This window comes from Excalfactoria chinensis, chromosome 1, assembly GCF_039878825.1.
Source record: "Excalfactoria chinensis isolate bCotChi1 chromosome 1, bCotChi1.hap2, whole genome shotgun sequence".
Classification (NCBI taxonomy): Eukaryota; Metazoa; Chordata; class Aves; order Galliformes; family Phasianidae; genus Excalfactoria; species Excalfactoria chinensis.
In genome coordinates, this window is record NC_092825.1 from 173,056,427 (window position 1) to 173,065,022 (window position 8,596).

Sequence of the window (8,596 nt, forward strand, 5' to 3'; positions counted from 1 at the left end):
CTGGAACATATCAAATGGAACTGTATTATTAATGGAGGTAAAATGTGTATTGTAATTCAAAAAGTGAGAGTCTGAGGGAAAAAAAAAAAAAAAAAAAAAAAAAAAAAAAGCTTGCATAGCTCAATAGGAACACTAAGGACACTAAGGAGACAATCAAATTATCTGGTATTTAAGGAAAAGGAAGATAGGTCAGCTAAGAACAGAAAAGCCCATAAAACATGACAGGACAAATGTGAAGAGGAAATACTGAGAAGAAAATATAATTTGAACAGCATTTGCCTTTTCTTAAGCTGCTGTGCTCCTTCAAGTACATTAGAATTCAAAATAAGGCCAGGGAATTGCTACAGGCAACTGATGACAAAGATCTAAAAGGAGCATGTGAGGGCAATAAGAAAACAATAGGAAAGTGCAGCAATTTCTTTGCATTGCTTTTACTGTAGAAGTTGATGGGGAGCTTTTGAGACCTGACATTCTCTTGGCAGCAGACTGGCCAGAAAAATGAGATGTATTTGAAGTGAATGCACAGGAAGTCTCAGAACAAGCAGACAGATTAAATTTCAGCAAGTCACTGGGACCAATATTTACTCACAACTCTTAAAGGAGCTCAAACGTGAAATTGCAGAAGTGTTGGCCAGGGCAATGCAAAAGGCCATGTGGTAGAGGTTTGGCAGTGCACCAGATACCACTGAGCCTCTTGGCTGGAGAATAGAATTGGAGGGGATGGGAATTACCAACCAGTGATTCGCCTCCACACTGTAAGGTGCTGAAGTTCACTGATCACAAGAACAAGAACTAGTTGGGGGAAAAGAAGGATAGCCTTCCAGCAAGCAGACATGATACCATCTCCTGATACCACTGTTGGAGGCAGATACATGAGGGCACTTTTCATGTCCGCTTTGGTTACACTCAGAGAATTTCCATCTTCAGCCATTTTATCATCTGCACCTTGTATTTACACACTCCTCATTCTACAGGCTGCTTTCTCTTTGTTTCTGCATCACAAACTGCTGCAGGGCTTATTCACACACAGCATCCTTGCTAACATCTGTCCCGTACTCAAAGAAAATCCTATTATTTCTGACTGCATTTGCATTAACATGTCCCCTACAGATGTGTCCTTTAATTTGTTTTTGCTTATAAAAGGCTTCCACAGACCAGTCCTCTCATAAATACAACTGAGCCATGTAGCCTGTAGCGTTTAGCTTTATACAGGTTGTCTCTCTTCCCCTTGTCAGGCTCCTCTGGGACCTTGTTTCCTCCAGATGAGCTTGTAGGAATTGAACAAAACCTATCTCTGTAGATATACAGCAAATTCCCCTTTGCCCAAACCACTTACATGCAAGATTCAGCTTCCCAAGAGTCAACCATTCTGTGTTTTACCTTGAACTTCACAGGAACTCATTAAACTTGGAAAAATACATTATGTCCTCATGTCTTTTGGCTCCAAATGGAAAATGCACATTGACAAGCAATGCCTTAGCACATCATTTCTTCATGATTGTTATGATTGTTATGCACAGCTACGAATGTTCAGAAACATTCTTAATGTCTCTATAATATATTAAAGAAGTGGCAATAATATATTACATAAAGTGATTGAATAGCACATGTATAATACTGACGAATTTATTTAATCAAGTTAAGAATGCAACAGAAGAATTATTTTCCATCTATTTTTGATTGAAATGTTTACTGCTGGAAGTCTAATTTAAATGTTTATGATTAGATTATGATAACCACTGCTACTCTCTATTAAAAGTATACGGTCCTAGAAGTCTATACAAGCACCAATTAATCTATCCTGAGATTATCTGAACAACTAAATGTGTTTACTGTTGAATGTTTTATTAGCTTTTCATTTTAATAAGATACTTCCCTTAGGACAGAGTTTTCCTCACACTGTACTCTGACAAGTGCTCATGATGCTATAGTCTCCTTACTAACTGGATTCATGATCTTCAAAGAAACCAGTCTTGGTTATTATCCGTCACTTAGCTGTTGAGACCCACAAGTTTCAATCTGAAGAAGCTGTGCTCATAGATATACCACCTCTGACTCCATCCAAATGACTAATTACCAGTCACTTCCTATTGAGTAGGGGAAAAACACTGTTCTACTTTTATTTGCTAGCAATGCACCATATATTTAAGTAAATATTGATTTTCTAATCTCTAAGATAAAGTACCACAGAGTGGCAATTTTGAAACTGTGGTAGTGCAGACAGCACCACACACTCCATCAAACTGTTCCTCCTCCCCTGTGCCAATGCTTCTTGTCAGTCTGGATAGCCCCATTCCCAAATATTCTGGTTTTTATTTTTGTTTCATTGAACATCAAATCCCAAGAATCTTTTCACAGCATGTTTCCCTACTTCTTGTCATCCTTTGACATTGCAAGAACCCTTCAGCTCCTCTTCCTATTGCCTCTTCTGAAATTAAACAATAAATATGTTGGGCATGAACATCTTGTTCTTATCCATATCACCTTGGTTGAGTCAGTATAAGAGGTGTTCAGGTTTTTTGTGATGTGGGTGAGTTCACATAAAGATCAGCATACAGCCCCCCAGGCAACTTGAGTTGACAGGGAAAAAAAAAGAAAAAAGAAAAAAGAAAAAAGAAAGAAAGAAAGAAAGAAAGAAAGAAAGAAAGAAAGAAAGAAAGAAAGAAAGAAAGAAAGAAAGAAAGAAAGAAAGAAAGAAAGAAAGAAAGAAAGAAAGAAAGAAAGAAAGAAAGAAAGAAAGAAAGAAAGAAAGAAAGAAAGAAAGAAAGAAAGAAAATAAAAGCTAACAGAAGTAAACAAACAAACAAATTAATTAATTAATGGAAGCCTGTTGAAATATGAGAAACTCCTCTGAAGGTTTGCAAAAAATGTTGCATCTTGAACATCTATCCAGAAATCAATGCATATCTGACATTGTCCCAAATGGGGAGCAGACTTGCATATCTGGATTACATCTGAAACAGACCTTATGATGCTTATTTATATGAAGGCTATAAATGAAAAGTTGAACCACCCAGTTCAGTTCACCCAGTTCACCCAGACCTGTGCACTCTAGGGTTTGGGACTCAACTCTGTCTTTACTGCCTACTTATCACCAGCTTATGTTGCAAAATGTTGGGAACAGGTTACACACAGAAATGAATTCATGGGTCAGTCAGTAGGATAGAAAGCATCTGGCTGTACAGCACAAAAAGAATACTTCAGATGATTATCATCTCTGCTGAGACAGTATCGGAGATGTGGATACAAATGAGGTGCAATTCCAGTCAGCAAGTAAGGGAAGAAAAGGTGGGTATCCAAAGATTGAATTCAGTCTGAAAGAATATGCAATTTCTTCTTCACAAAATTAGTTGTGATTATACAATAAAAAGAGTGTTTGAATAGCACATTCCACAAAAGGCTTATGTTTTGATGATTACCTGTCCATTTCCAACAACGCCTGTTTAGTCAACAGTGTGTTATTTGATATAGCTTTTTTACTTTGGAATTTAAAATCTAGTCAGGTAAAGAAGATAGTTCAAGCTCATACAATCATAGATAATTCCGATAACCTATCCTGACTTCTGAACAAGTGCAAATTCGCTCCACCAGGGAAATTCATACAAGCAGTTGAGAAGCAAGGTTCATATTATCATTCAGCCAGCACTAACAAGGACATGTAAGTATGATATTACTATGGCTTAATGTAGCCATGCATCAGCCAGGTGTCAGCTGCACTAAAACACACAAGAGGCTTATGCTTTAATGATGCCATTGATTTTTTGTAGTAGCACAACTGGTAGTAGTTGTAAAGGGACAGAAGGTCTCAGTTTTGTTCAGGGTCAGGTTATGCTGGATATAAAATGACAAAGAGAACTCAAATCTTAGCCTGAAAGGGTTTATAACTTAATTAAAGAAAGAGAGAAAGAAAGAGGAATGCCACATGGATGCAAACTAGTTAACAACTCAATCAGGGCAGATGTAGGGGGTGACAAGGACCTGCCAACACTTGATGGCACAATGGATTCTCCACAGATGCTGGATGTTGCTGGCCATATGCCACTGTGCACATACAAGTATGGCTCAGTCCCTCTGCAATTAGGTACAGGCACAGACGTGTTACCTTTGTTCTGTAAGAGTTAAGGAAGTAGGATGGGCTCTACAAGGTCTCAAACCCTTATCTAAGCTAAACAGAGAACCCCTAGCTCTTACAATCATCAGTGTCAGCCAAATGGAAAAAGCATTACTGAGCTGGTTTATACAGAAAAGGAAAGGACTGTAACTTTTACAGCACTAATGATCTTAAATTAAAAATGATACTGTACAAGAAGCAGAAAAAAAAACCCAAATCTGTGTGGAGACTATCTATTCAGAGGGCAAGTAGACATCTGAGCTCCTTAGGAGTTTCAGTGATAATGTTTGCATCCTGTAGGTGGCATTAGTCACACTGTCACTATGTTATTAAAGAGTCCTAATGCAGTAATCATGTTATAGCAGCTAGGAGGCAAAGTGCCATCTCATGTGTATAGGGAGTTTCTGAATATACTTGATAATATAGTAGGTTCATAATCAGTTATATTTTTTGCACTCCAGTCTTGGTTTTATTAAAACGTGTAGATTCTTGTCAGGTGTGAGTTAGCAAAGACCAATTATTCATAATATTTACCAGGAATAGAAATAGCTAAAAAAAGCATTGACAGAAAATCTCAGTGTGTACTGGAGGCATCTGACTTATTCAGATGGGTACATGAAACGAAATGTCATTTCTCCTTTACATGGACAACATGGGGTCCAGGGATTCACTGGGTTCTCTGCAGGAGCTCTGACAACTCTTCCATCTCTCACACCATGGCCACCTAGCTGCAAAATGTTGATACCTCAACAGTTCTGAACTGTCCTGCCCAGAGCGTGCCCTGAGAAGAATCCACTGGATGATACTAGAACACAACTACTAATCATAGTTTGGTATCATTTCAGATCACTGAAGTCATATGAGATCAACCACTGATATTCCTTCCCATAATGATTTTCAGATACCTGCCAGAGGCAGCTCAATCCAGATTGCTCTGTCCTGACTCCAGTGAGTCTTGCTCACTTCTGCTCTCTTCATTCTGTGAACCATGTCAGCTCTGCAGAGCATTCCTAGCTGCTGCTTCTCAGGAAGAATGGAGAGGCACAGGCTGCCTGGGGAGGTGGTGGAGTAACTGTCTGTGGAGGTGTTCAAGGGATGTGGAGATGTGGCACTGAGGACATGGTTAGTGGGCATGGCAGGGGTGGGCTGGGCTTGAACTAGGTGATTTAAGTGATCTTTTCCAACTTTACTGATACTATGATTCCACCTACATCAGCACCACTTATACTCAGCTAGGATCTGCATGTTTCAGAAGCTCTCCAGAGTCTTGTAGGAAGCAAGAAAATGTATTTAAAAGCTGGCGTGGCACATCATGGTTTGTCACCTTCGTTTGTAATGAAAGGTCATTCTGTATTTAACTGGACCCTAAGGGAAAGTCTTCTTGTCATCTGGACGTGTTTGCTTCTAAACAGTGAAATGCAGAAGACCTGAAGGCACTTGTGTTAGCTGGTCAGTCACAAGGAAATACTGCATGTTCAGTCAGTACATTCTGGCATACAGCTCACACATGCATGACTTTTGCAAAAAATAGTTGTCATTACACAGAACAAAGTAGCTGCTATGTTTTAGCCTTATCCTTTAACTAGTCTCATCAACACCAATATCTTACTTAGCCAAAAACCTCAAGTAATCACATCATGTGAAATTAATGTTAACATTAAACTCTTCCACAGATTAGTCTGAAAGGTGCTAGCCTCCTGTCTTGGGCTTGCTGATTAGGGATTTTTACTGCTATAGATGGAGTGATAAAGTATATTTAATGTGTCATTAAATACTTCTAACAATGATAGACTGCAATATTTAAAAGCCAGAGGCAAGGGAAAAAAAAAAAAGCCTGCTCTTATACCAAGTAATTAAAATATTGAAGTTTGCTTTTTCATCACAGTACATTTCTTGGAGGAGTTGCTGCTGAACTGTGAACATAAGCAGTGCAGTGCTTCTACAACTTTGCCTCAAAGTTACAGCATATCCTAAATAAACCCTAATGATTTTTCCATCTACTTTCCTGTTATCTGTTATTTATGATATAAATATCATAACTGTACCAGCTCACGGTGACACAAGCATTTCTTGAGTGTTCCTTGATATCAGCAGTGTTTCGTGCACTGAAGATGCTACAAAAGTGTCTTGCTTTTATAGTTCAGTTCTTAAATCAGTTTCAACCACACATTCCTCATCTGTTCACCTGTATTATGTCCTGTGTACACTTCTCCCCACAAGGCTGCACTGACAGCTCTTGTACATGTCATCCACAGTAATTGGACTTTTCCTGGCAGATGTCAGGAAACTAATGTATACAACACGAGGGCATGACTACATTATCATTATTGTATATATATAATACACAATAAATACATAGTATAAAATAAATAACACGAAAAGATGCAGTGAGAAAATACAGAGAGAAGGCAAGAAGGTCAGCCGACACCAACCCAAGAGGTTGCTCAGCAGGGGCAATAACCCATCCAATTTTCTAAGCTTCTTCATTTTATGGTAACTTATCATACTCTTCTCATGTCTCAAACACTTCTCATGTCCCAAAATGGCAAAGCAATGATACTGAAGATTAAAAACAAAAACATAAAACTGAGAGTAATATTACATGCCTGTCTGGACTGCAGGTGCTAGGAAATTTTTCATTTTCAGTAGACCAGACTTTTCAGTTTAGAGAAATAATCTATACAGTTTTACTTGACATTGACAGACTGAACTTAATTCCATTGAGACACAGAGTTAAGTGTCAATAACTGAAAAGAGCTGCTTAACACCATTCATTCCCTTCTAGGAGCTGTCAGCTGAACTCAAGAGTTTATGTTAGTACATCTACAATAAATGTGTCCCTGAAGAATGTAGAATAATTACAAGTAAAACACAAACCACAGAAATAAGATTGAAGATTTATATTTGAATAGAATTCTGATAGCTACTAAGCAAAAAAAGTTCTTGCAGGATGATACAGAAACCCCAGGGAGAAAAGAAAATGATTTGCCAGGTTTCAGTTAGTCACAGGGCAACATGTGTAATATTGTCCTGTTAAAACTCGGTGCCAGTAGGTGGCTTCTACCAAAGTGAGTTTTAAAAAAAGAGTAGTAACTTTTTCAGTAATTAGCTTACAACAATCATTAACCTGACCATTTAGCAAGAAAAGGTCCCTCTTATTATTAATAAAGAAGTCATTCCTGATAGCAAAGGTCAATGTGAGTGTTGCCATTAACTTCCAGCTGGAAACTCAGTCTCCTCCACACTCTGTTTAAAAAGTTTCCTTTCCAACTCATGATATTGTCTAGTTCTCTGATTCTTTGACACACCAGTTTTCACCTGACTACCTCATGTTTGAGCCCAGCTCCTGGCAGCCCACCTGTGCTCTGGTCATCAGCCCTTTGGCATGGTGCTCTGCAGAAATTCCCTCTGCACCTTCTCTCTGATTCTCACCAGCAATGCTCATCGCTACGCTTTACCAGCCTGTGCTATGAACTGCCATCATGATGCTTTGCAGCATCAAATTCATGCAGCATCTTGCAGTGACTCAGCTAGCACATTTCCCTCAGCTATCTGTAACAGCTGGATGCTAAAAGGGACACCAACAAACCTGCTGAAAATGCAGATCTGCAAGTCGCATTAGATGTGGGAAGTAATGGAGCATGGTGGCTTAGGGGCTCATAAATAATGGCTGTACCACCATCACCACCACCTTTTGGTGCCACAACCCAGAAATCTATTAAAGATAAGTAATTATCACCACACCTCCCCAGGAAACATTCTCCTCAAAATGGCCCTCAGACAGATTAATGCTTCCTTTTTCTGCAATAAAGTCTTGATTTTCAATTTTTGGTACAATTAAGGAGCACTGTAAAACATTTTTATTATCTTTTCGTTCAGACTGAGAGACAATTATTGCACTGTTTGTATATGCAGCAACCTACTCAAGTATTACTCATTTTCCTTGTTATTAGCTTCTGGTTTAAATTGCATGATAAAGAATTATGGGCACATTTGTGATCCCACAGTGTTTGTTTTCATTTTTTATGGCATGGCAACACAAATGAAAAGAGACAGCTAATGGCCTGGGGAGGGGGACATGTGGTCTCAACGGGAAGGCTGCAGTGACAGGTATGAACAGTCGTTAAAGAGGCAGGGTGAGAGGATATTGATTTTTGCAAAGAAAATACTTTTTTTATCCTTCCAAAAATATCTTCCTGTAATTATCTGGTGCCATGTTCATTCCATACGTGTTAATTGGAACAAGTATTCATCTGTACAAGCAGCAACTCAGGATATCATTTCACCCCATAACAGCGTCAAGTAATACAAAGAAGAGAATGTGCAGCGCAGCTCCTGCTCTTCAAAAGGCTACAACTTTGTGTATCACCAGCGAGAGCTGCTGAGCTGTGGGCCAGCATATCATCAGAGCTCCAGTTTGCTCAGGACAGATTTGTCAACACAGCAGCCAGGGCTATGTCTATTCTAGCAGATGAAATGGGGCTG